Consider the following 7,022-nt stretch of genomic DNA (forward strand, 5'->3'; position numbering starts at 1 on the left):
AAATGTCTTCAGACATTATCAACGATGTTTTGGTTTGGATGTAGTTTGTTCCCCAAATGTCAGAGGCTTGGTCCCCGGCATAGCAGTACTAAGAGGTGGTGTAGCAACTGTGAGGTAGGGCTGAGTGCAAGTAGTTACATCACTGAAGGCACTTCTGCCAGAAAAGGTTAATTCAGCTTTACAGAATGTGTCCACAGGAAAGTGAGTTATAAAAAGAGCACAACTGGCCCCTTTCCACTCTCTGGCTTCCCGTCCCACGACCTTTCACGTGCTCCCACTCTGATGCCATCTACCATACTTTGATGAATACAAAGGGGCCCTCACCAGAGGCTGAATTGCTGGGGCTGCCTGATCTTGGACTCTTAGCTGCCACTGCTGTGAGCTCATCTAGCAGTTGTATAGACAAAGTGGAAGCCCTATCAGAAGGAACATTCTCTTCCCCACAGGAACTTTTTCTTCAATACTGTATGTTTCTGAATGTGCTACACAATGGGTTTGAATGTGGAAGTTTAACACTAGCTATGGAAGCTGGAAAAGAAAGAATCAAGAGGAATTTCTTCATTATTGTAGAAGGGCAATGTACAGGGGAATTACATGTAACACACACACACACACACACAAACAATCCTTCAGAGAGGCAGGAATTATTTGTTTAATAATTGAGAATTTTCAGAAAGCAAATTACACACCTGTTAATTATCAGGGTCTCACCCTTTTAGCAAGCTTCATCTTATTGTTCTTCCAACTCTTATCCTGCACTATTATTTCCCAAAAAACAACTGAATAAAATCTGGAAACAATGCAGAGGATTTGGAAGTAGAAACACAATGTTCTTGTATCATGTGTTTAAAGCCTGATAAAAGTACTTTTTAAAAGGGAGATGTAAACAGTAAAAGGGAATTTTTTCAAGAACTATTTTCAAGTATTAATAAATATCACTGGAAGATTTTCTAGGAAAATATTTATGTAACAGTCTCTTTGCTCTTGACAAAACACATATTAAAATTACCGTCATTACTTATCCTTTTGGATTGCTTCCAGATCTGTCATAATGTACTTTAGTAATCTACCTTGTGTGTATTTTCTTTTGAATTATCTGACAATTGCCTCTAATTTTTATCTTATTCTGCAAGAATTGCACTTTAGTGACTTCAAAATGTAAGCATTTATTGAAAGCTATTAGTTGTGAGATTGTATTATTTTCCTAACTTAACTAGTGAATCTAAATTAGTTGCTTAAGTCAACAAATTAGGTAGTTCCTCATAGGAATACTATAGCTTTATCTATGTCTATGAATATTAACTGGTAGTTATCTCAGGGAAAATAATAACTCAAAAGATTTTGTACAATGTTTGTATCTCTTAACTATTCCTAGCTCAGCCTTCTGGATAATAAAGTATCGAAGAGCAAATGATCCATCATTGTCAGGATGAAGCTTGTCTCTCTTTAGTGACAGGAAGCACTGTTGTAGGGCCTTCACTCCCTTACTGTATTTGACCCTCAGTAAGGACTTAATTAGGTCTATCAATCTTAGATTCTTCAAAGTCATCGCTAATCTTATGGAAGATAGCATAAAACTAGGTGCATGCATAGCTTATAAAGGTGTCACAGACAACCCCCTCGGTCTTCTCTTAGATTGAGAAGCCACAAGTAGTTGTTCTTACCACAGTACTCTCCATCTTTGGGCTTCATTATGCCTTCCACAAAATGTAATTTAGGGCTGGAGCCAAGGCAGACTAAAGAACCTAGTCTTCTGATGACCCCCTTCATTTTAAGTCTGTATTTTGGTATTCCTGTGGGCACGTGCCAAATGTTTTCTTTGCATTTGCTGAAATATCGAATGGCCTGACATTCCATTAGCTTCTTAATGTATCTATCTGCGTAGCAGTTTTCTAGCTATAGTATTTAGCAACTCAAATTTTCTAAGTTTACTATTAGAAATCTTTTCTTTTATGAAATGCTCTTTTCTTTCATAGAAAAAAAGTATGTGCTTGATGACTAAATCTTTTTGCTGCATGAACAAACTCTGACTTCATATTTGGAAGCTCAGTATCATGGCATTTTCACATTTTTTATATTCATCACCCAAGTCCAGGCTCATTGTTTGAGCTGAATAAGGTATACTTCATTACAAATTGTCTAAACTTTAATATAATTTCAATTAGTATTTCCAAAAATTATACCCAATTTTATCTTTTGTGTGTGTGTGTGTGTGTGTGTGTGTGTGTTTGTGTGGTATCAGGGATCAAACTTGGGTACTTGTGCTTATGATGCAGTTGGCAGAACCACTGAGCCAAATCCCTGGTCCCCAACTTTATCTTTTTTAAAAAATTTTTTTCAACTTTGTTGTCATAACACTTGTTATGTTGGTAGAAATTTTGTTTAACTCACTTTTCTTGGCCAATATGTCATCAGTTCTCCCATCTTGTTCTTCAATTGCATGCTGTCTTCAAAAGAGAGAAGACCAACTGCCAGTTATGTCTGGTGACCCCCCCCACATGCAAAGTTTGATAGTTCCTAAAAAAAATGGAAGTCCAGGACACCTAGCCACTTCTTTTCTTTTTCTTTTTTTTTGTGATGCTGTGGGTTGAACTGAGGGTCTTACCCATACTACACCCGTAGCTTATACCTAGCTACTTTTAACATATCATTCATGGGTTAAAATGGAAATGCTAAGTTTTCCATTGAACTACTACTGTTATATTTACACATACCACCCTCAAACATCAAGCTGATTTTTGAAATCTTAATTAACTAATCAGTTAGTTAAATAGCCTGTCAAATAATCATGACAAAAGTTACTTCAAATTAACTTTACAGACAATAGATTTTTCATAATATATGTAGCCACAATTTTAAATTAAACTAACCAGAATCCTATAGTAGCAGATTGGTGAATCAAAATTTCAGTGACTTATCAGAATAAGAATATTTCATTCACAATTTAATAAGGGCAGATTGTGGGAAAAGGAGTCACATTCTGTTCCATTCAGTTATCCTAGGACTCAGACTTCTTTCCACTTGTCCTTTTTCCTCCTCTCTGTTCATGAATTGGAGTCCTCTCTACTAGTATAAAGCTGGGAGCCAAAGAAAAAGTTCAATAGTTCTACATGACAGTGTTTTAATTAAAGTTCGTACCAACAATGCATTACATCACTCTGCACACCTTCGAGTGTCCAGAGTATGACAACACGATGCATCCTGTGATTACAAGGCAAGCTGGGAAATATGGCTTAACTCTCTGCCCCACAGGAGTGGAAAAAATCTGATATGTGCTCAGCATCCATAAAAGGCACCATGTGAGATGGGTCCTTCTTTGTAGTATTTGTTTTTATTATTGGGCTGATGGTGAAATCGTGATGGTGGAAATGAGCAATATTAGATAAAATATGTCAAGTTGTAATATGAACAAAATGGTACCCATACTTCAGATTCACTGTTAAAACATTTAAATGGCTAGATTAAATAAATTAATTTATTTGGTTTATATAATGCACTCTCATCTGGAAATGGGTTCTCTGCTTCCAGATTAACTATGCTATTTTCAACACAAAGCAGTATAAGCTACTATACAATATATCTGTGTTGATGTTTCATATTTGTATAATATTCTGACTTTCACATTTGACAACATCTCTCTGAAATACAAGGAATCAATAGAGTTCTCCTGTTGAAGAAAGATTTAAACTTAAATTAACATCAAAGAATTAATTAGAATAAAAAAGATAAGCCTGGAACTACAATCTTCAAACATTAACTTATTTGTCATTAAATATCTCCTCAGCATTTATAAGAACAATGAAAGTAAAAGGAGATCAACATCAAGTTTACTAGCCTATTGTGCCCCTATTTTCTGGATCTGGTAGTTAATATGCAAAATTTTTGTCGGGTAAATTAAGATGGAAAATTTATTTATAATTTTTTCCTTCTAAACAAGTTATTAACTGGTAATATAGATGACTACAAGATAATGCTGCTCTCCTCAAAACTGTATTAACTATATACACACAGAAAGTGATTTTCAGAATTATCAAAAAAAAAAAGGCCACTAGAGCTGGTGTCTGGGCTGGTAAGACTCTAACTCTACCCACCCAGACCTGCCATCACCATGCCCTGCTGTGCACCACCCTCCTCCTCCTCCTCTTCAATAACACAGGCCACTGAAAGATGTGATATATATGGTCAAAGACAGTTCATTTCAGTCCAGGAATCTACAGTGGTCACCAGGATGTGGGACTCTTGCTAGATTACAGATGGTTCAACACAATTGACATCCTGGCTGACAGTGGTGGAAAGATAACTTGGATTATTTTATTTTACTTTTGTGGGACACCACCATCCCAAATCAATAGACACCTCAGGCTCCAAATTCCCTGTGGAATTCTGAAGTAACTTTTGCTAATGAGGATATCTGATACTATTGCTGTAAAAGAAGAAATTGAAACAATGAAGGGTTTGAAGGCAGAAATGAAAGATAAAACCACCGTTGAAAATTGAGTCAAATCAGAAAATTATGGGAAGATTTTGGCAGAGAAGAATGAACAATATATTGACAACAAAATTGGTTTGCAGGAAAAATTTTAGATCCAGTTAACACAATCATTTGAAAAAGGGAAACCTCAAAAGATGAAGCAGAAAAAGAAAAAGCCAGAGATAAGTTGCCTAGAAAAATCTTATCAACAGATTTTAGTCAAGAATACACTGATTCTGTGAAATAGAAAGAAAAGGTCTAAAGCAGTAGGGGGAGTGGGAAGGTTAAGTGAAAAGAAAGAAGGGAAAAGAAAAAATATGAGAAAAGGAAAAATGGAAACAAAGTCTTTGTAAATAGGGGAGGTTGGAGGGGGTGAAGGGAGGGCAGGGGACTGGGGAAAAATTAAGAACCAAGATACATCATGGAAAGATAAAAGATCCCAATGATGAATATAGCTGCATTGTATACCTAAACTGTACCAGTAAACTTATTGGGAAAAAAAGAATACATATATTCAACTGGCATAGATTTACACGATATTTTAGTAAATACATTTAAAAACACTTCCAGGGACTGAATGATGCTGCTGAAATAAGATCAAGAAATTTTAAATTTCATTGATAGTAATGAGTCTGGATGTAAAAAATCCATCCAATGATATCTCACCATAGAATGCTACTACAGAGTAGCTGTTTACTTTGGTTTAGACCACTATTTTGATCAGGGTGAAAAGTCTGTCACAGTAAAAGAAGCTAGCAATACAAGAATACCTGATCAGAAAATTCATGAACGTATTTAAGATTATAAAGATGAAAATGTTCAGAGATGATATATCCTTAAGAGAGATAACTAGCACTGACAAAGATGATGACCAGCTGAGAATAAATTCGTAGGATGTTAGAAGAAGCAAATCTATAGAAGAAAGGAAGAGTACCAAAGAGCTAGAGTCTGAATATTTTCCCAAAATTCCCTCTGTTCCCAGAGAACTATATTATTGACAAAGGAATCCAAAATGAGGATACTAGTAGTAACAAGCAGAGGTGCCAGATATTTAGAGTTCATAAAGATACTTCAGGAAGATCAACAAATAGTCATCAGATCAGCACTGAGAATGAGTTAAAATACTCCGATCCATGACTTGAAGCCCGCTGTAAGGAAAGCCAGAAGCTTTAGTGAAATCTCTGTCCTGACAGGAGGTGATAGCTCTGGAAGCAACAAAAGCATAAGCAAGCTTTCATAAACAGGTTCTGAGTCTTCTGGTAGTGTAGTGTTTTCTACTAGCTCTTTCTCACATCCAGCAGCCTCTTCCAGGTACAGCGCTCAGCCAGTATTATTTTTTTCTTTCTTTAGAAGCAGCAGGCTACCACCTTATAGTATGCTGATCAACCCACAAACAAATCAGCCCTTCATAAACCCAGAAGGGAGTCCAGTTGTGTATAATCCACCTATGATTCAATAGACTGTTAGAACCCAAGTGCTTGGACCTCCACAACCACCTCTGCAACCACCACCACCTCAACAACTAGCAGCTAATCACATCTTCTCACAGCAGGATAACTGTGGTTCTCAGTCCAGCCACGTGAGTTTTGCCCACCAGTCATCTGGTTGTTCTGACCCGCATGCCACCATGTTCCAGTCTACTGCTATTCCTCAGTCTCCACAGCAGTCTGGCTGTATCATGACAGCAGTGCCCCCGCCACACCCCCCCACCTCTCTCACCTCTACTTTCTCCTCCCCACAAGCCTAGGCAGCCAGTCCCTACTGCTAGCTATTCTGCCTCTGATTATCCCATCAGCCAGGATCTGCCAGCAGCAGGGATATATTTAGCAGCCCTCACCACAGATGCCAGCCTGGTATTCTGCTCTAGGCCACTATGACTCCAGTGAGCCTCGGTGCCACCCCGTCCCCTCTGTCCATTACAGTTCACATCTAAACCAACCACTGCCACAGCCTGCACAGCAAACAGGTTATCAAGTTCTGCTCAACCAGCAGCAAAACTACCAAGGAACAGCTGGAGTTCAGTAGTCCCAGAGTCAGAGGCTAGTTGGAGGCCAACCCAACAGCCCTGGCAATCAGATTCAAGGAGTGGTCATCCTCTATCCTCCAGTGCCATCATGCCAGGTTTCTCTGCTTCAAGGTTTTTAAGGACTAGCCAGCCCATCAGACTTATCAACAACCTGTTATATTCGACTCAATCTAATCGAGGATCTGTTCCCACAGCAGGAATGCCAGTTTACTGCAGAGCCATTTCACTGGCCAACAGAATGACTTAATGTATGGTCAGCATAACTGCTTCAAAGGCTGTAAGTCAGGTTGTGGACCAGGAGGACCCATATGGAAAAGATTATGGCAGGCAACAAAAACAGGGATAAAGATGTGGAATTACATTTAACCAAAATGTTTCTGTACAGGGAAAGAAACAACAGTGCAAAGGCATCTTGCAGAACGAGAGAAAATATTTGAAAACTTTGTATCTGATAAGCTAATATCCCGAATACATGAGGAATTCTTATAATTCAATAGCAAATGACCAAATTTTAAAATGAGTGGA

At 37.9% G+C, this 7,022-nt stretch overlaps 1 pseudogene; it reads left to right on the plus strand.

Annotated features, from left to right (window-relative positions):
- Positions 1-4,401: 4,401 nt before the first annotated feature.
- LOC104876645 lies at positions 4,402-6,744 on the plus strand (annotated as a pseudogene).
- Positions 6,745-7,022: the final 278 nt, after the last annotated feature.

This window comes from Fukomys damarensis, unplaced genomic scaffold, assembly GCF_012274545.1.
Source record: "Fukomys damarensis isolate Sample0158 unplaced genomic scaffold, DMR_v1.0_HiC HiC_scaffold_15, whole genome shotgun sequence".
In the NCBI taxonomy this organism is placed as follows: Eukaryota; Metazoa; Chordata; class Mammalia; order Rodentia; family Bathyergidae; genus Fukomys; species Fukomys damarensis.